The sequence below is a fragment of the Cyanistes caeruleus genome, chromosome 1 (assembly GCF_971803275.1).
Source record: "Cyanistes caeruleus chromosome 1, bCyaCae1.hap1.1, whole genome shotgun sequence".
NCBI classification, from domain to species: domain Eukaryota; kingdom Metazoa; phylum Chordata; class Aves; order Passeriformes; family Paridae; genus Cyanistes; species Cyanistes caeruleus.
Window position 1 is genome coordinate 10,745,470 of NC_141701.1, and position 21,319 is coordinate 10,766,788.

Below are 21,319 nucleotides of genomic sequence, written 5' to 3' on the forward strand. Positions count from 1 at the left end.
GGCCTCTCATGGAGCTGAGTATATTGGGTACAACTCTCACTCGCCATTGAGCCAATATGGGGTTTTTTTGCACTTTACTGCAGCCAGTATTTTGCTTTAAATGATTCAAAAGTAACATGCTGGAAGAGCAGTTGCCTTACCTGTTTCTGGACCTTCTGGTTTGTTCCACTGAAGAAAGGGTTTAATGGCTCTGAAAAAACACAAACAAAACAAAAAAAACCAAAGAATCGAAGAAAGATGCTAATGACATCTATGAAAAAGACAAATATTGCACGTCCTGAAGAACAGCTATAAAGCTACAGCCTTTCAATTAGCTTTCATTTCAAGGTAACATGAGCTGCCCCATACCCTGTACCCCACTGGGGGAAGCAAAACCTCCCCTTGTGAGCCCTTTAGATGGACAAACCAAGGAGAAAAGGTGCCAGAGACCCAAAGCACTTTCACAGAAAAGCCTGGATAGTGAAATTAAGGTTCCTGGTTCTTGGCATCACACTATAGCAGTTATACAACAGGATATCCATCTCAGCAGCACAGCTACCAATACTCCAGCATGAGTCATCTCCAATACTTATCTAATGGTGAGTAAGCTGCTCCTGTCAGTCACATTTTCCAGATAAATCTGTGAAGAAAACAAGAAGGAAGAAAAAAAAACTATCAGAACATATTATTAAAGAAATAAAATGTAGAGGATGGTGTCTGGTCAGCAAGACAGCACCCAAAGTGGCAGAGGAAAAGGTGGTTTGGGAGTCATTGGATGAAACATGCACACCAGGAGCTCCAAGGCAAATATCAGGATCCATATGGAGAATGAATGAAGAACCACTAAATCAACCATGATGTGACCCTTCCTGCTGGTGGATGCTTCAGCCAACACCAGTGGCAGGGGCTGTACATGACACAGCTTTTGGGACTGGGACTCCAACGTACAGACGTGTCAGTCTGGGGGTTTGTGCTCAACACTTCCTTGCTTGGCAGTGAGTGATTGTCCAAGTGAGGACACAGTGCTCAGGAAGAGTTGCTTGAGGTCACTGTCTTTAACATCCCCAACATCAAGGAAAACCCAGCCCAGCCACCAATTGTGTGCAAAACAATCCAGAACATGGGGGATGCTTCCTCACCTCCCCCTGTTGACTAAAGCATAACAATTAAATTGCAAATAATTTAGTGGAGAAAATAATGACAGAAAAAGATAAAGACTTCTTTCAAGTCTGTTTGATGAAAGCAACCCTGAATGACCGTACAGGCTCATTTGCACCCAGCCATACGCGACCTTTGTGCTCGCTGCCTGCCTGTGCCTTGTAGACTCTGGTGAGCCACAGCAGCTGAGGTCAAGACTTAGAGAATTTTCTCACAGAAAAATTGCTGCTGGGGAGGTGGAGGAAATACCCCAAGGGTCTCCCAAGGGGGTGTGGGTGTCTCACAGAGACTTCAGAGGGGAGCTGGGGAGAGGGAACTGTGAGGGGAGAAAACTCCAAACACCTCCCCAACTTCACATGCCAGAAAGTGAGAGAAAACCCCGTGTATGAATCACCCTGTGCTGATAACTCAGAGCTGCTAAAGCATTTCACACAGGCTGCCATGCAGGCTCCAGCCAGAACAGAGGAGCCCATTTGCTGTTCTTGCAGCCCAGCTATGAGGCTTTGTGGGCAAGGGGATCCCAGGGTGGGCACAATGCTTCTGTCCACCTGCCTGCAAGTGGGGAGAGGCACAAGGACATGGCTGTGGGGACCAACACAGACCCACCAAACCCCAAGACCTCCATACCCACAAGTGAAGCCTGAGATGGCCACCTTTGTCTCCTCCTACCTGGAAGGGACTGGAAAATAAGAGCTCTTGTCATGGCTAGCATTTCATAGAATCATAGAATGGTTTGGGTTGGAAGTTAACCTTAAGGATATCTTGTCCAAATCAACTGCCACGGGCAGGGACAATTTCCAGGCACAGTAGACCAGGCTGCTTAAAGCCTCGTCCAACCTGGTCTTGAACACTTCCAGGCACGGGGCATCTACAACTTCCATGGGCAAACTGTTACAGCATCTCAACACCCTCATCATAAAGTATTTCTTTCTCATGTTCAAACTAAACCGAACCTCTTTTGGTATGAAGCCACTCCCCTTTCTCCTATCACTCCATGTCCTTGTCAAAAGTGCCTCTTCAGACCTCTTGTATCCCCTTTAGGTGTTCTAAGGTCTCCCCAGAGCCTTCTCCAGGCTGAACAACCCCAGCTCTCTCAGCTTTTCCTCACAGGTGAGATAATCCTCTGATCACCTCCATGGCCTCCTCTGGACCTGCTAAAACTGACATAATAAAATTGATTCCTTCATTAAAGCACAGGCTCTGCATGGGGACAGCCATTTAGAAATAAAACCAGGCCAACTTAATCTCTCCTGAAATCTCTAATTTATTTTCATATACACATTTTTCTTCCTTTTTTTTTTTTTTTTTTTTAAATGATAGGATTGAGAAGGGCCTCCCTGGAGCATGAAATCCATAAGCATCTTTCTCAGGCAAACATATAATCCTTCCCAGAAACAAACCAAACCCCTTAATACTAACACTCTTATTAAAAAGCTTCCCCCAAAATTAAAAACTTTCTTTTTATGTTCAGCCTAATTACCACCCTAACAGGTGAGTTCCATTTGCTCCTGAAGCATCAGCCTCCTTCTGGTCTCAGCAGGTCATCCATCTCCTCCCTGATACACCTGTACTGGGCTGAACAAGCAACCTGCTGTTCCAGCCTTTCCCATCCCAGGTCTTTCTGTCCACTTCTTCCCATTTGAATTTATCTGAAGAACACAAGAACTGGACCCAGTAAGCACTTTTGGGAAGGAAACTCTGAGAAATCCTCCTAATTTTCTAGGTTCTCCTCTGAGACCTTCTTACTAGAGTTTTATAATTCTGGGTTTGGGGCTTGGTTTGGAATTTTTTGTTTCAGTTATGCTATATGACCAAAATTGCCTTTAAAATGTCTAAACATGCATTTCATACAAAATTACAAAATACAGTGAAGAGGGGGAAAAAGTGTCGTATCTTCTTGCCAAGATGCAAATGAAGTGCTGAGTAGGAACTGAACTGGCCACAGATGTAATCTAGTCCTGTCAGTGCTTTGGAGCACATGTGATACAATATTAGACCCAAATTAGGAGATTCCTGCAAATGAAAATACCATTTTGTCAGCTCAATTTTCAGTAAAAAAAAAAAAAAAAAAATTTTTTTTTTTGTTCTAATATAGCATTTAGCCTAGCCAGTTTTGCAGAAATAAAAAAGAACCAAATCAATAATAAACTATGTAGCAACCTATCACAGCTCTGCGCATTTCTATCGGTAAATAAACGTAGGATTGCCCATCTGTATTACGATACAAAGGCAAACAAATGTGCACTGCCAGCTTTGGACCAAGGCTCTGGAATTTACAGGAGCAAGGAAAAACCTACAGGGGCTTTGCCTGAATAAAGACCGCTGGTTTAAGCATACACGTCCTGTGCCAGTGTTCAGCGAACCAGCTTGGCTTGCATGCGTGTGTGCACAGTTAAAGATAACCATCTTGATATATTTATATCAAAGAGGGACAGCGAAAAAAATCCTCGCATGCAAAACATGGTGACGTTCACACAGATCTCGCAGATCTGAAGGCGACCGAGCAGCACTCTCACAAGAGGTCACAGCTCTCGAGTTAACAGCCCTCTGACGTGGGCCTTTGCTGAAAGGGAAGCTCATTTGGCTGCCCCTACAACTGCTGTTGTACACAAAGCTGGTGCAAAAGTCACACAGCAAGCATGCAGAGAGGTGATGCAGCACTGCAGTCATCCAGCTCCTTGTGTTCTGCATGCTAGAGAACATTTCTGGTTCCTTATTTTGGGCTTGGAAGTTTGGAGAGTGGATTCTTAAAAGAAAATGTGTGAAGACAGTCTGTTCCTCCTAACTACTAAAGTGTCTATTTGATTAGGTAGCACCTTTGTGCTGGTAGTGGTGAAGCAGTTGTGTTTTTAATGGAGCAAAATTGCAGTCACTGGTGGAATTCAAGAGAACTGCAGCTCAGCATCGTCTCTGCAGTCATCTGGTGCATTTGCATCTGGTTTGGTCACGCAGCTCCATGCAGCTGCTCCAACTGCACCTCCCAATCCCTACAGTAACTAGTAATTCTCTTGGGGTGTAAATATAGCCGTCACACCTAAGATGTTTGCAGCCATTAATTAAATTTCCAGCTCGAGGTACTGCGAGATGCTATCTCTCTTCGAAAGCAGCAGCCTTGACTCAGCACACGCCAGAGAGAGGGAGAGAGCGTGCTTCTTCACTTTCCTGAAAGGTCAGCAAGGGAACGCCCCGGAAACCCTGAGTAGTAACACCTTGTCCTTAACCCAAGTACAGGAGCTGCATTTAGGCAGCTGACTGATCACAAGAGCTACAAGGACACGTGTCTGCTCAGCAGCAACCAACTGGAAATGCGGATGCCTTTTATTAGCCACCCTTGTATTTAGCTTGGCTCGGAAAAGCGTGCTGCTCCGCTGGTGGGTCCTGCAGCGTATGGAAGAGCAGTTATTAGTGAAGCTAATTACAAACAACGTGGCTACTTAGAGGGCTAAAAATAGCGTGGTGTATTAATAGATAGAGTGAAAACTGGGACACGGAAGATGACGATTCTGATCTCGAGCGCAGCAGCATCCTACATGATCTCGGGAAATTCTCTTCATCTGTGTGTTTTGTTTTCACAGTTTACAAAGCAGGCAGGAAAACCTCAGAAAGGCTGAGAGGCTGAATTCCTCAGCATCCAGGAGCACTGGGAGGTCCTCTCTTGTATCTCCACACAAGTGGAAAACATTCCTCTGTCAGCTGACCTGGCTCTGTGACAAGAATTTCACACCATTTATGTGTCACTCAGGTGACAGTTCCCAGAAAGCTGTAACATTTACCTTAAATACCTGAGTTCACTAGTCACTGATCAAAGGAATGCAGCCTTTGGAAAGGGTTTCCAGTTGACTTGGAGCTGCTGGAGCAGAGTGGCAAGTGAAGCCCTCGACACCCGGCACTGCTCTGCAGACAGGAAGACCATTGCAAGGGAGGAAGTGTCTGACTCACCTATTCCATGCAAACTTTAGCCAATTTAAAAATCTTATGATTTGCTTCTAGCTAATGACCAGACACACAAAGACCTGTAACAGACATCAGAAACCCCTCTGCCTCCCCACAAGACAAGCTCAGTCTCAACCTGAGAGCACACACATGAGAAATCAAGCTCTTCCTTCCCCCACTCTGCAGCCTCAGTTGATCTAGTAACAAAAGCAAACCAGACCCTGGCTACCCTTCCAGGCTGTACAAACATCACTGCTGTGCTGGAGAACATCTCCTGAACCTCAGAACACCACACCAGCCATTAGAAGAAAAGGAGCCACAGCTTGTGTCCCATGAAATCCCTCATGTCCCAGGGAAGCTCCAGTGCCAAACCTGGCCAGTCCTGCAGGCACCATGCAGGCTCCAGCTTCCAAACTTCATAGTGCTGCTGCAAGATGTGTGCAACACAAGTGTCCATACATGCAAAGCTGTATTTGTGTGGATCAATGCACTGCCCCAGGATGCCAGATTAACCCCTCTACATCCATCCCTCTGATACAGCTGCTTCTATGAAGAATAAAAACAAAAGGTCTTTAATAATGATGCAACTGCTGTGTTATAGTGGCTCCTAATAACTGTAATACAACATACCTTAGTGAGTAAGAAAAGGGAGTGGAAAATTAATGTGCATTTGAAGAGGGATTCATCTATTTATTTAAAACAGAGGGCATGCCTCTGAAATGAGACAATGCAATCCCACGGTCAGTGACAGTTCTACCTTTGCACTGATGTAGAAGAGATAAGACTCTGCCCTTGAGTGTTTTGTTACCTTCTGCTCAAGAGTTCAAGATGATAAAAAAAAAAAAAAACCTGCAAGAAAACATAAAAGCCACAAACCATACCAGTTTCAATACAAACAAACAGGAATGTTTTCTTTAGCCTTTTCTACCATGGAAGTAGTGAGATAAGTGGACCTTTCATATGAGTGTTGTGAAAACAGCTGCAGGAAGATAACAAAAATTGAAATATGTGTCAGATGCAACTGTCAGCTACTGGCATCTCAGGTTGCAACTGTTCCTATGCTTAATCTCCAAGAAGAGCAAACAAAAACATCTAACACGGCTTCCAAAAATCAGCATCTCTCAGCTGCACAACTCACTTCCTGACCAGGAGGGGTGGTGGCACCCTCTTAAGTGGAGGTTGAGTCCCAGACACAGAGTTCCAAGCAAGAAGAGGAAGGATGGAGAGGGGAAGGAAGAGACACAGGAAGGAGGAGCAGTCTCCTTCCTCTTTGCTCTTATGATACCAAACTTCTCAAGGCTTCTGCTACCTGTTATGTTTTCCAGAGGACATAAATTCCTTTTCCACCCTCAAGAGCAGAAGCTCAATGAAGGTCAAAGATGCTTCAAGAGCCAAGCACGGCCCCACACAGCCTGAGTTCCCCACTGAGCTCCAGCAGCCCTGGGAGAAGACCTAGCCCAAGGCTGAGGTGCTGGAACTTCAGCAGGGTGTCAAGCTCCAGCTTCACCATGCCATAACCCTCCTTGGGTTTGGGTGAGGTGTTTTATCTCCCCCAGAACTCCACAGCAGGAGGAGGGATGACCCACTCTTCTGCATTTTGCTCCTCACAGGAACTCAGCTGCAGGCCTGCTGCAGCCCAGAGCCTTGGGAGACACAAGAACTGCCCAGCACCAAGGATCTGTGCTGCTGATGGGTGTACAGGGAACTCATCAAAGGTGGAGCTCCACAAACCACCAATGGAAACATGAAAAGAAAGCAGCACCAAGTTATGACTTGGGAATGACGTGGGAAAAAAGAACAGACACGCCTGCTGCATCCTTCTTTTTCAAGCACACTTCTTTTTTTTCTAACCCATGACTTAATTTTTTTAAAAGTATCTCTTTACATTGGGATAAAGCAATTAGTGGAGATGGAGATGTTCTCTAAAGGCAGTATCCACTGCAGCTGTGACAGACCAAAGGATTTTTATCTATTTAAAAGTAGAGTAAGATGTTTCAAACTGAAAAAAATACGTAAACTGTCAAAAAAAGTGTTTTTTTTTTTCTTTTCTTAAATAATCACCTAAATCATAAGCAAAGTGAAATTAAATTAGGAAAGGGGAAACTTCAACCAGACATTGGGAAGTATTTAACAACCTCATACATCTTCCTGTTGGGAAAAACTTCCCATGAGGAGGTCAGTGGCGGGGGAGTGAAGTCACCGCCGGCTTCCGAGCTCCGGGCTGCACTGCCTGATCTGGCACTGGCAGCATCCTGAGGGGAGAGGGGAGAGAGGGGAGAGAGGGGAGAGAGGGGAGAGAGGGGAGAGAGGGGAGAGAGGGGAGAGAGGGGAGAGAGGGGAGAGAGGGGAGAGAGGGGAGAGAGGGGAGAGAGGGGAGAGAGGGGAGAGAGGGGAGAGAGGGGAGAGAGGGGAGAGAGGGGAGAGAGGGGAGAGAGGGGAGAGAGGGGAGAGAAGGGAGAGGGCAGAGGGGACCTTCCCAGCTCCCCCGCCAGGACCAAGCCCCGCTGACTTCATCGGAAGCGAATCCCCCCTTTCCCTGCTCCCCCTCCGGCCCCCCATTCATGTTGGGAAGGAGCCTGGCAAACCCTGGGGGGATTACAAGGCAGGGGAAGCAGGAGGTTAAAACGCTCTGAGGCCCCTTTCAGTCTAAAGGACAAAGTAATCGCGAAGCTAAAACAGATGCTTTGCTGAAAATAAAGAGCGGTTTACACAATTCTCAAAGAGAAGCCAGAAATTGAAAATACTGTACAGTCCCAGGAAACTGAGAGCATCCTGTTCTTATAAATAGCTACAATACTTGTGTCTGCAATATTATTATTGCAGCGTTTTGAAATGATGTTAAAAAATTACATGTGTTATTTGAAGGATAAATTTGAGATAATACAAAAAGGAGACCGTGCTGCTGAATATGATGTAATGAAAGTCCTGAGTTTAAAAATATATATATATATTTACAATTTACTTCCATGAGAGATACAAGGAGGAGTGACAAGACCAGCCACCCAGGCACAGGGACAAACAACTGCTCATTTAAATGAGCTCTCCACAAACAGAGCACGAGATGCCAAGACAAAGCCATGAAGAGATTAAGTCAGCAAATGCCCCTTATGAATGTAATTATTGTTGACTCCTGTCACATTTGGTAGGCTGACTTGTTTCCCTGGAGAATCAGAGAAGAGTGATATTCTGAGAGAATATTTCTGTATGTTCACTAACATTTATCCAGGGTATTTTATGGTGCTTTGATCCTGTGTAGGTGAAGGGATGCTATACTGAGGCTCTGGGCTCAGCCATTCTTCCACCTTTCTACTGAACCTCTGTATTGCAGCAGTTGCCAGCAGTGTCTTGGCACAAGCACGTCTCAGCTGCTGAAAGGACTGAAAATGTCATGTTTCTTCCCTCTAAATTAATGCTAATGGATCACTTGAAATAGGAGATCACAACTTGCAGGATTTCAAGAATCACAAAGTGGTTTGGGTAGGAAGGGAGCTTCAAAGATCATTTAGTTTCAATAAATCCCCCTCTGCCATCCACACCTTCCACTGGACCAGGTTGCTGAAAGCCCCATCCAGCCTGGCCTTGAGCACTTCCAGCCACAGGGCATCAAAAACTTCTCTGGGCAACCTGTTGCCAGTACCTCACCACCCTCACAGCAAAAAGTTGCGTCCTAATGTCCAACCTAAACCTGCCGTCTTTCAGTCTGAAGCCATTCCTCCTTGTCCTATCACACACCCTTGTAACAAGTCCCTTTCCAGCTTTCTTGTAGCCCCCTTTAGGTACTGGCAGGTGCTCTAAGCTCTTCCTAGAACCTTCTCCATGCTGAACAACCCAAACTGTCTGTTTCACCTCGAAAAAGAGTTGCTCCATCAGGACACCAGAGCAGATATAAGCAGCTCTCCTGGAAGTGAGCCCATCTCTGGAGTTTGGGCTCTATTTATTTATCTATTTGATCAACACCTCTGGCTGCTGCTTCAAAATGGCTAAAGGACTCTGATTTGTCTTCCCTCAATCTTTGGAGCTCTAGGTAAGGAGCAAGTATGCCAAGTGAGGGAGCAACACAACCTGCAAGATCTGTCTCTACATTGTGCTGCCTTCCAGAAAGTTTGTACCACCTGTGCAGCTGTCCTGGGAGTTGCCAGTGAAACTGTGCCGCAGTTACTCTGCAGCTATTCACACCAGACCCTGCCTCATGGCTTTGACATTTGGCTACTTAAGCTGAAGTCAAGGGTCTTGAACTTGGCACTTAAGTCATCTCTCAGCCCACTACCAGTACAGCTTTTCACAGACTTCCACTCTCTGTCCACAGGTGATTTTTCATCCCCAGGTTGAAGCCAGACCAGTACAGAAGTGACATCCCCTTTGTTTAGTTCTTATGTGGTCAGAATACCTACAGCTCAATTATAGTCAAAATCTACTACCTGGAAAAAAAGAGATGGTGACTTTTCATATACAGAATAGTGGCAAAGAGCAGAGAAGAAGGGAAAAAAACAGAAAATAAAAAGAAAGGAGGAATGAAAAAAAAAGGACCAGAAAAAGGAAAATAAAGGTGGGGGTCAGGGGGGAGGGAAGGAGACATGGAAAAAGGGATGGAAAGAACAAAAGGACTGTGTGGGATGACTTTAGTAGGGTTCAGGCACTAATCCAGGACTTGTTCACCTGGCATACTGCCCATGGAGAACAGGCACTGCACTAGGTACCAGGTCTCCTGCACACTGCTGGCTCCAGGCTTTAATCATCCTCCTGCACAGACGGCCCCATGATCACGTTTCGAGCCTTGTAAATTATTTACATCAGATATGAGGAAGCAGAGACATTAGAGATGGAAAAGATGCACCAGCCCATCCCCTGGGGAAGAGTGCTGGATCCTTCCCCGCGTCACACGAGCAAAGCAGTGATGCTCTGTCTCTCCTTAAGAAGGTGTTTTGCTGCTCCATGCCCTCATCAGACTGAATTTCTTCATGAAGCCTTTGCATAAATTGCATTTATTTTGACCTCTAATCCCCTCCTTCTGGCATTACCACCTGCCTGCATCCTCTGCAGCCCTCTGGAGTTTTACAGCATCACTAAGACACTTCCTTCTTGAAAGTTTGCCAAAGACATTAAATATCCTGCAAAGCCCAGTTAAAAGATACCTCAAAGAATAACCCAGCAATCAAGTACTTAAAAAAATAAAAATAAAAATCAGACTAATTTTGAAAAAGGAGGACTTCCTGCTAGAACTTTGCTCTTCCTGCCTTCACTCCCAGAGTGGGAGGGCATTTGCTAGCTAGGGATGTGATCAGCAGGAAAATATTTCCTGAGCTATGGACTGAATGCTTTGTAAAGTTACTCCTGCAGCACCAAAGTAGAAAAGGGACTCCAGAAAAGCTTCATCCTTCCTCCCACAATGCTCAGCCAGTTGCAGTTTGTGGGATGGGGCAGTACGCATCCTCATGAATGCTTGGCAAAGTCCAAAACACAAAAACACAAAAGCAAGCACAAAATAACTCAGCCCCCATCCCCAGCACTACATTTTAAGTGCCAACTCCCTCCTGACAACTGAGATAGAGTACATAAAGGAGCGTGTCATGCTTTGAACTCCACGGTAATTCACCTCCTTGCCAGGACTTACACGTTCTTTCTGTTGGCTCCAAGAGTTGCCAAAACTTCCTTCACTTACAGAGCTTCATGCAGATGAAAGGCTCCTGCTGAGAGTCATCAAGATTTACTGCAGTTTTGGTTCAGATCAGGAAAGCACTTACACATGCTCTTAAATACTGCTGAAGTCAAGGGCACCCGGCTGCACACTCCCGTACTCGAAAGCAATCAAGAGGAACCCCTTTTTATCATTGGAATAAAAAGGCATGTAGAATATTAATTAAAGCTAGATGGAAACTACCTAAATGAGATGCTTTGTTACTGTAACAAATGAGATGGGAAGATAATCAAGTACAAGACATGAGGACAAAAACTGGATGGGGGAAAGCTGGCACTGAGGTTTTGCTTGAGCAAGCACAAGGTGCAGGACACAGAGCTTGCCCACAGCACTTCTGAAAACAGGCTTTGATTTCAAGACACCTAAGTCAGAAAGGAGAGACTCCCAGGTACTTTTACTGAAGACTCCCCTTGTAAAAGATGTATTCTGGCTTGCTCAATATGGTAGAGACCAAGCCAGTCTGCTTTTCCCCCATGTCTAATGCATTTCTCCTGGCTCATCCTGCTCTGCTTGCACAAGTCTATGGTGGTGCTGGGAAGCCCTGAGCATGGAGTAGAAGTTTTGGAGGCTCTTCTATACTCCACAACTCATACCTGGCCGGCAGCATCTATTATGAATAGATTTGGGAATATTTGGAAGTTCAGCCTGTTCAGTCCCCATTCCCATACTCCCAAAGCTACACGTGGGACATTTGACAGTCACCATCAACTGCAGCCCCAGCAAGAGGGCTGGAGCTGCTCCACAGGCCTCTGACACTACATCACCCATGGCTGCACCAGAGCAGGACCAACACTGGGCACTAGCAATGTTCCAGCCATGTGTTAGAGCCACTTCAACCTTCCCATTATGTGTGTCAGTCTAACCCAGATAATGGTTTCTAGTAAGAGCACTGCGGGTTCCAGGTTGACTGTGCTTCAGCAGCTTCTAGAAAAAAAATTACCTCAGCCGACAAATAAAATGACACGTTTTTCCAACTGCAAACTCAGTCTGGGAGCTGAAAGCAAAGATGTGAGCTCTCACCACCTCAAGCATTGCCACCCAGCACATAATCTGGACAAGGTTGCAGCGTGCGTGCAGCTGGGAGTGCTGGCTGTGTGGGGCACGTGCCATGGGGGCATGGGCTGCATGTTGTGGGTGTGCAGGATGCTCAGTGTGAGTGTAGGGCACAGGCTGTGCACATACAGTGTGCACCCCACGGGCTCCTGGGGTGAACTCCGTGGGTATGCAAGGTGCACACCGTGGGTACGTGGCCAGAGTCCAGCTCACCGAGGTTATCTGCGACAATTCAGAAGTCACAGCCAGACACGGTGCCTGAGACAATGATCAGACAGTGCATGCACTCGGCAGCTGGAGGGAAACCCCTCTGCTCTTTCTTACAACAAATCAAACATGATCCTGCAATTGAACTAAAAGCAGGCACCCAGCAGGACAGGCCAGGCTGACAACTGGGAGTTACCAGCTGGTCACCTCAGATGGTCACTAGCCCTAAACTCAGCACTTCCCCATAACCTCCCCAATCCCCCACTGAAGCAACCACCTTTTCCCACAGGACAGGAGAGCACTGCATGCAAGGCAAACAGGCAATAAATAGCCACCTCAGCAGAGGCCAGGTAATGGGGAACAGCATGACTGTGGTGCGATGGCATGCAGGCGCTGCTGGGGAGCAAAGCCCAAGGGCTAGCTGGTCATCCACTGCCCTGGAGACCTCCATCCCAGCATGACCTCGGGACAGTGGTTGCTCAACTGCTGGTGCAGGGCCAGAGGCTGACGGGCAGGCCTGAGGCTGCTCCACTGAGGTCAGGGTGACTCAGCATGATTCAGAGGGAAAATGGTGAAAAGGTCTGAAGGAAAGAGAACCCAGCCCACATGCGACAGCACCTGCAGGTGCCTGAGACCCCCATGCTGCAAGCTGTGATGGGTGCTGGGCTGCACCATCAGAATGCAGGAGGAAGGCCATAGGAAAACCTGAAAATCAAGCTGTGGATTCTGTTTCAAGAGGAAGAAGATGGCTGCACATCCCCAGAGGTGCCAACCACGAGAAAGGTGGCACTGTCCTGCCCTCTGATGTCAGCCACCCTACCCTGGAGATGGGTCACCCTGGGGATGCTGCACTCATCAGCCTCAGCATTTCTTGATGGCTGCTGCAGATGGCAGAGAAGCCTCCCCAAGGAGTCAGAGCACAGCCTTGGCCCACTGCCACACCACAGAGGGCTGCTATCTTTGGGCATCTTGTGGAGTTCTGCAGAAAGGAGTACTGGTGGTTTGGCTCTGAAATAAAGTGGTCTTCCCTGGGCAGAATAGCTCAAAGATGTGTCCCATGCTTCCAAGAGCATGCCAGCATTGAGCCAGGAAGGGTGCAAATAGTGGAACCTTCAGCCACGATGGGCTGGGCATAGTTACCACTCTTACACTGCTTAAAGAATGGCTTCTGCTGGACACCCAAGACTTGACCTCCTGCTCTGCATTACACAGCTGCCACAGGCCAGCTTGAAGATACGTGCAATTAAAGGGGAAGTGAAGTACCTTGCCACAATCACAGATAAACTAAAAAACTCATTTGAGACCACTAAGCAGAAGAAATTGATGTTGCACATTAAGTCTCTCTCTGTCAAAGATGTTGTTTTACCAGATTTATTTTGATCTGAGAAGATAACCCTGGCCCCTAGTACACCACTACAGGAGTATTGTCCTGCGGAACACACCCTCCTGTGAGGAAACAACATGCTAATTCAGGGATGCCTTTCCTAGGAACCTCTTATGGGAAGTTTGACCTTGCTTGGGTGGCTGGGTGGGTAGGTAGTCTTGCTTCCTGCCCAGGAAGACTCCATGGAGCAAACCTGCCTTTGTGGACAGTGCTCAGTTAGGGGAGTTCACCAAGTCCACTGGAGAGTCCCTCCATTCTCCATCAAGAGCTTTGCCCAGATGCATTGCAGAAGCTGAACACCCCATGCTGTCAGTTCAGCTCTAAGAGGCAAAGACAAGGCAAAAAAAAGGGTTCTTGGGCTTGGTGGGAGAAGCTTCTCTGTCTCTTTCCTACCTGATAAAGATCCAGACACCCACTTGACTCATCAGCGGCTACCAGGTTACCTCCAAAGACAGAAATGGAAAGAGAGGAAGGAAAAGAACCTGTTCTTAAAGAGGTGGGAGGATGGAGATGCAAGCTCTAAGTGTGGAGAAAAGCTGTTGCTGTCAGTAGGAGGGCATGGCTTTTCACAGCACAGAACTGGAGGCAAAGCCTTTGTCCAGTGGGAGAAAAGAGTCCCTGGATGTGAAGCCTGAAGTATCAGCTGTGCATATGAGGACTTCTAAGTGAAGATGCATTCACACAGCTTTAAGATGCCCTGTTTCAGTCATATGAACAGTCTCGCTTCCTCTCCTCAATCCCACATCCTCTCAGGCACACGGACAATGCTCAGAGCTTCAATCTGCAACAAAACCTTGACACAAGCACCTCTGACCTACAGGCAGAAATCCATTTATTACTGGGCTGGGAGGCTGGACAAAGAGGAGTGGTGTTTCAGAGCTGGGTGCCAGGGCCACTCTCTGATTCAGCAAAGCCCTTGATAAGAAATGTCATCCTCCATTCAGTAATTTTAGCCCATGAGATAAGAATCTCTATCAGCCTCAAACATATGGCTGGCTGCAGTGCAGGCAGCAAAATGAGACGGGTAATTTATTTGCTTGTGCTAAGAGCACTCCCAGACCCAGAAAAGCTGATGCAATGAAATAGTAAGTGCCAAATTACACTCTATTCTTCTTTGGAGACCTGGAAGAGGCTCCTATGAGATATGAGGGGTTGTATCTTTCTCCTTTAAGCATCAAGCCACCAAGGAGACAACAGTCCTACACAGCTAATTGAAGACTGAGCTGCACAGAATTTTCTAAGGTCTGTTCATGACATTAAATCCTACTTGTTACACAGGAATTCACAGCCACAGATATGACTGGTGCTCTTTATGACATGCCAGCAGAGGCTTCCCAGGGGAAGAAGTGGAGGGGTTAAATGACCAAATTACACAGGACTGAGGGTGAATTCCAATCCCCTGGTCATTAGAGCAGGACCATTAGTTCACCAGGTGCTTTGAGGTCCCCTGGCCAAATCCAATTTAGCATCTCTGATTTAGGTGACCTTGGCTAATCCATACAAACACAATACTGGGCCAGAGACTGCATGGCTTGGGTTGCTCCGAGTAATGAGCTCTGTAACCTGAGCACAACAGGAGCATCTGATCCATGGGGACAAATGTCCATAAGGACACTCCCAAGAAACGCTTAGCACATTTAACCACTGGGTTCTGCAAGGATCTGCTGAGGAAAGCTCATTCCTAAAGCACTCTTTCTTGCACTCTTTCCTCTCTTAGCTATCACCACAGGAGATACCAAACTAGATGGTCTCGCTCTGTACAGCCACTTCTACTCCCTTTCATCTTTAACAGTGTGCTTGCTGTTCAATGTGTATCAAACATTTTCTCACCTCACCTTTAAATGGGGGAATTTCAAACACAAGATTAGCATCTAAACATCCACTCTGAAATAGAAACTCAGGCTTAATGAACAAATACTTCAGTTTGGTGCTTCCAAAGAACTGGGCAAGACCCAGACTTTGAAAGAGTCCTTCCTCTCTCTGATTCAAATCTGCTTTAGAAAAGTAACAGCTACACACTTAGTCATAGATAGTCTCTTCATAGATGTGAAACCATTGTTGCTTCCTAGACAGTGGTATCTTCCCATCACCACATCTACCCATGTCACTGGCAGTCTCATTGGAAAAATCAGCAGTTAAGCCAACAACTGAATGAGTCACAGAGGTTAAAAATTTCTAATACAAAGTGATGGTCCTTCCAGCTCAGTGCTGAGACGTGAAGGTGATGGACAGCCAGGAAATCTCTGATCTGAAGAAAAGAGAGGGGATTTTGACCTCAGTGGAGTTCAGCATTTTTCACCATTGCCAAATTTATTAGGGAATATTACCGTGCCCAGTATAGGTCTCCATGCATGCAGTGGCATGGCCTTTATGGCAACATCACACATACCACACAAACTCAGAGGAAGTGTCTGATGAACCCTTTCCACCCTCACACCACACAGCCTTCAGAGTGCCCAGGGTGTACAAAGTGCAGCAGAAGAAAGCCATACATCCCCCGTGCCCATGGAGTTGTATCGCTAGAACAGACCAAGCCTGACACCCCTGGCTACCCTTCTCCTCCAAGGAATGCTTCCAGCACTCCAGAGCCCAGGGTCCAACATGGGAAGAGCCATGCATGTTTATGAGGAAAAACACTGGCAGCAGGAAAGAAGCTAAAAACTAAATGAAGGTTCAACTTTCTTTTCCACAGCCAATGTTTTTCAGTTCTCCGAAGGCAGAAAATTTAAAATGGGTAATTTTGCTCTATTTTCTGCCTTTCTCCTCTTGTGGCTTTGGACAAAGCAATGTAATAAGCCCATACATTTCAGTCCTCTCTGTATCTCATCAGCTTGGAAAACACATCACTGTCCTGCTCTGGAGCTGCAAAGAGTGCAGTGCAAAAAGTGTGAGGGACTTCTCATCCTCATTGCCAACAACAGAGCAGCAGGCTCCTCAGGCATAAAGTAAAGGCACAAGCACCCTCCAGAAACAACATGTTTTGTGCATGTGTGCATGTGTGTGCAGAGATGCTTGAAAAATTAAGTCTTAGATACGTGGACAACTAAGGCAGTCGAGATTTACCGATGATTTTTACACGAAGCCTGCTCAAGGCATGGGTGATGCAGGACACAAGAAGTGGCCATGGGTACAGAGACTGGGAGCAGTAGGAGAAACTACTCAATGCATGGACTCATTACACATCTCACTTCTTGTCTGATGGATATTTCAGTGAGGTACGAAGGAAAGAAAATGTTTTGTGTTTTTTTTTTTTTACCTTGTTACAAAGCTTCAGTCCCACTCTGGAGGTCAGGAAGCTTGTAGCATCACCTCTTCTCCTTCTTCCTGTATCTTCCCCTGGGCATAGTCTTCCTAGGCAAAATCTGTCTCTAAACCAAGATCTATATGCCAGGCTTTCCTTTTGAGCGCTCCTTCCAAGAACAACACAGCATTGATTTTCATTACTTGGACAAAGCAGCCAACTCCATTCTTTCTCCTTGTGTGACACTGGAAATATAAATTTAAGCTCCTCTGTCCCCAAAGTCTAGGGGGAGGGTTGCCTGGCAAGTTCAGAAAGTCTTCTGAAGTACTGTAATCCAAGCCAAATTGGAGCTCGTCAAGTTTCATCATCCAAACACCTATAAAGAAAACACAGTTTTAATATTTAGATCAGGACAGATTGACAAACCTTCAGGTTTTATACATGTTTTCTATTAGTATCAAGAGAGTGATGTCTGGTTCACACTTCAAAGAACACCCTGACTTTGCAGTACTGACAAAAGAACATCTTGTTGCCTCAAGATTCAGCCAATGAAAGGTACTACTCGAACAGTGATGAATAAGAGATGTCAAAGAAAGCTGAAAAATCCAGTTCTATCATCCTTGTGGGATTTAAAGATCTTGAGTTTTTTTTCTACCATTCTGAGTAAGTGGAAAGAAATATAAAAATCTTGAAATTTTGAAGGTTGCTGAATTGAGACTTATTTTGACTTGAAGCACTTTGTTTCAACAGTTGGAAAATTTCCCTTTGGAGTCACAAACTTTTACATTTTGTATTTTAACTTCCATTAAAAACAAAGACTCCTTTCAAATACAAGCCAAAATGCAGACAGAGTCAGAAAGTTTAGATGTGCTGTCATTAGCCAACCCTCTCCAAAGTTTTATTATATTTTTCCCGAAAAGGAGGATTTACTGAAGCTGACTGTCTCCTGAGGGTGCATTCAACTGCAACACAGCACCGGATTAGTGACAAAGTAACAGTCTGCTCAAATGCAGACAAAGAAAACATTGAGCTACTTTAATCAAATTAAGTGGATTTTAATTCACAATACAATATAGTTAGCTTTACATGTAAATTTTACCCTAAGACAATATAAGTGTTCAACTACAGACTCTCACAGATTAGCAAAATGACTACACTGTGTGTTGATTAATACTAATGCAGACATCGCCCTGCTGGGTATAACACACTGCTCTACTGAGGAGACAGGAGCAACTCCAGAAATCATATCTAGATTAAATTCGAATTTTTATCAAAAATAGACATTTTTTTGTGTGCAGAGAGAAATGGAAACACAGAATTTAGGTACTTTATCGAAAGCAAAGACTTTCATGATGTTCAGGAGCTCCTCCACTGGACACTGGCCAGACAGAAGCAGCCCAACATAATGATCCTGAGAAAGAAAGAGGCAGCTTTCATCTATGTTCAGAGGACATTTGAAAGAGATGGAAAATAAACACAACAGAGATGTCTACAAGGTTCCTTTGGGTGGGAAGAGCTGCAGAAGAAGAGGCCAGTAGCCCTATCCCATTTGGGAGGACCTGCAAACTAACTCCAACCCAGCAACTGAGGATTGCCAGGGTGGGCCAGTGACATAGAAACTAACTCAGGTTTAGGAGGCAGCTGGGAATAACTTGCCATTTAGTCTCATAAAACAAGAGCTCTCTTATATCAATGGAAGCTGGGTGCTACTCAGATTTAATGTTCCTAGTTACAGACAAACAGTGAAGTGGGTCTCCTGCCCATGGTAGAGGGGTTGGAATAGATGATCTCTACAGCCTCTTCCAGCCCAGGCATTTCTGTGGTATCATTCTATAAGAAGCAGGAAAGCTGGTCTGTGCTGCTGAAGAAACCTCTTCCTTGGGTGCAGGATGTGGCACAGGAGGTACAAAGCTACTGATGCTCAAACACACCCTTGCTAGGGAAGCCAAGCAGCATGGTTCATTGCCAGAAGAAACAAGATCATAGCTTGTGTGTGGTGGAAACAAATGGCTCTGGCACACCCTGGGAGCATGGGAGGTACAGTAAGAAGGTGGCAACTGGAAACAAGATGGGCCCCAAGCCATGAGGGTGGTAATGCCATTCACAGCTGCAGAAACGTGTCTCCCTGACCATCTCTTGCTGCTTTCTGTGTTCACATGGCAAACGTTTACAAGCCAAGCTGTCTCTCCTGCTTCAAGGCCTGCAGTGCCGTTTCAGGGTCTTCACTTTCTGAAGGACCACACACACAAACCAAGGTGCTGCAGGCTCCTCTGGAGCTGTACAGTGTCCACCTCCATCCTGTGAATCACCCAGCTGGGCCACTCTCTGACACGTATTCAGGAGCGCTTGATGGCCCATCCTTGGCCAGCTCACGGTGCTGTGTCACTCATTAGAGAGGAACAGACGGGAATAGGATGAGATCTACGCCTTTGGGCCATTCATCTCGCAGGCACCTACCACACCAACATCTCCTCCACACAGAAGGGCTTTGCCACACCCCAACCACACATTTCCACCTTCTCCTCCCATTTTAACCTGCAAAACCTCCAATGTCACCATCCCCAGAGGGAGGTGACACACTAGCCTTCGTATGGGGAGATGAGAATCTTTTCTTCTTCAAAGACCTTGTGGCTGCCATCACCTTTCAAGACCAGGCATCCACGTCAGTACTTTGCAGTGAGCACCACAAACTGGTCTGCTCTGAAGACACACCCCCTGTGACCCTGAAAATCAGCCACCAGCAGAAGTCATTGAGGAAGAGGGAGGAAGAGAAGTGGTGCAGTGCTCACCAGATCGAGTCCGTACTGGAAGGGCTGTGACCCAGGGCTTGGAGTGTGCAGCCTGCACACTCACACTGCACAGCTCAGGGCACTGGGAATTATGGAACATTATCCTCAGGCTGCTGGCAGCATTCCCGTGGGCAGGGCACAGCTCTGACACAGTGACATTAAAAGCACAGCTCCCAGTTGCATCCTGGCTGCCCAAAGCCCTGGCATGAGGCAGCTGAGCTGTCCCAAAGCTGACCCTCCCTGGAGGAACACTGCATGCTGACAACCCTGGTGCAGGGATTAGCAAGGCTGTGTTGAAGTGCTAAACAGATACAACCAGGGAGAGAAACAACTTCCCACTAATGAGGGCACAGGCAGGAGTATCTTTTCACACATCAGTCATGGCACAAGGAGAGCTTGCCCTGCTCTCAGCTGAAGTCAATGCTCAGACAGACAAATGTCTTGCCCACATGGCTGAGTTGCAACAGCACAGGTACACAGTGACCTGTAACCAGGCAAACCTAGGGCACAGTATTTACAATTACATGCAAGACTACTTCCAAAGACCCTACACAAATGGTAAAAGCAAGAATAATTTGGGTTACAGTCTGGATTGCCTTCCTTTCCCACGCTTCCTTGGCAGCTGGTTGTCCTTGCCTTCTGCTGCTAGACTTCCCCCTCCTCCATTTCTGCATTACTCATAAATTAGCATCACACACAGCAGCAGGCAGTAAAACACACCAGCAGCACCGCTGAAGGCATTGACTTCAACAGTGGCTTAAGCAGATGTGCTAAAGAAACATCTGGATGTTATTACTGAAAAGCTTTCTAGGTTCCCTATCAGATCAACACCTCTGCTTCCTCTGAATCATTGTACATAAGAAACATCGAACCAATAATAAAAACATTCAGTTGGAAATACAGTTAACTGTGTCTAGTATCTAGAGATTCAAACTCAAACCCCCGGTGGCAGCAGCCAGTCTACGACCCCCAGGCGAGCAGCTTGGCGCCACCCTCCATAGCCAGCAACAGCAGGTTTGACTGGCACAGGGCTTGCAGGTTAACCATCTCCACGGTTAGTCTTCATGAGAAAAAACAATCCACCAAGACCTGAAGAGGTCAAAAAGCCCACAGGACTTTAGAGCCAGTGGTATGCATCTGTCCTGTCCCACCATGCACTGGAGATACATCTCAGTGTTATTTTCCTCTTGTGAAATACCTTCATTGCCCCAGCTCTGTAAAACACATTCCTAGCAGCTCTCAGCTTTGTTAGGAGTTTTGATGTGTGGCTGGTACAGGGAGAAAGGTTGGACTAAAACTACTTTCAGAATACAAACCAAGGAAAAAAAAAAAAAAACAACACATCAAAGATTAAAGAGACGCTTGGCTTATTAAAGAAATGAGTGCGTGGAAACTTTTTAAACATACAAGAGTTACAGGACTGGCTGAGGTAAAAGGATAATTAGCCCGGCGTGAGCTCGCAGGGCAGGTCCCTGGTGCTTGGCTCCACAGACGAGGGATGTCACGTACCAGCAGAGGCCCTGTTATCTTCGGGCCTTGGGCTGGCACGGCTGATGGGAGTGTGAGGTTTCATACCTGCACCCACACTTGAAGAATACTGCTGGAAAAACTGGAGAGAGTTCAGAGGACAACCACAAGAACAAACTCGGGCTTGTAGCAAGGAGCTCAAGGAAGTCAATCAAAGAGAAAGTTAAAAGGCACTTTGCAGCCTGTAGGTACCTGTCAGAAGGGTGCTCTCAGCCAGCCAGACAAAGGCATAATGAGACCAAAGGTTGAAAGTTGAAGCTCAACAGAAAACAAACCAGAAACAACGACACCATTTTTCAACACTGCAGGTAATTAACAGAGAAAAAAGTCCTCCAATTGGCATGGCCAAGGAT

The 21,319-nt window shown here is 46.3% G+C and overlaps 1 long non-coding RNA gene across 1 annotated transcript in view; it reads right to left on the reverse strand.

The window, feature by feature from the left end:
- LOC111925225 (uncharacterized) overlaps positions 1-21,319 on the reverse strand; it is a 129,180-nt gene that overhangs the window by 16,864 nt on the left and 90,997 nt on the right. The window contains exons 4-5 of the long non-coding RNA XR_015283875.1: positions 16,666-17,026; positions 141-619 (exon numbers count right to left, since the gene is read on the reverse strand). This is a non-coding gene — a long non-coding RNA (uncharacterized LOC111925225). The remainder of the gene's footprint in view (positions 1-140; positions 620-16,665; positions 17,027-21,319) is intronic.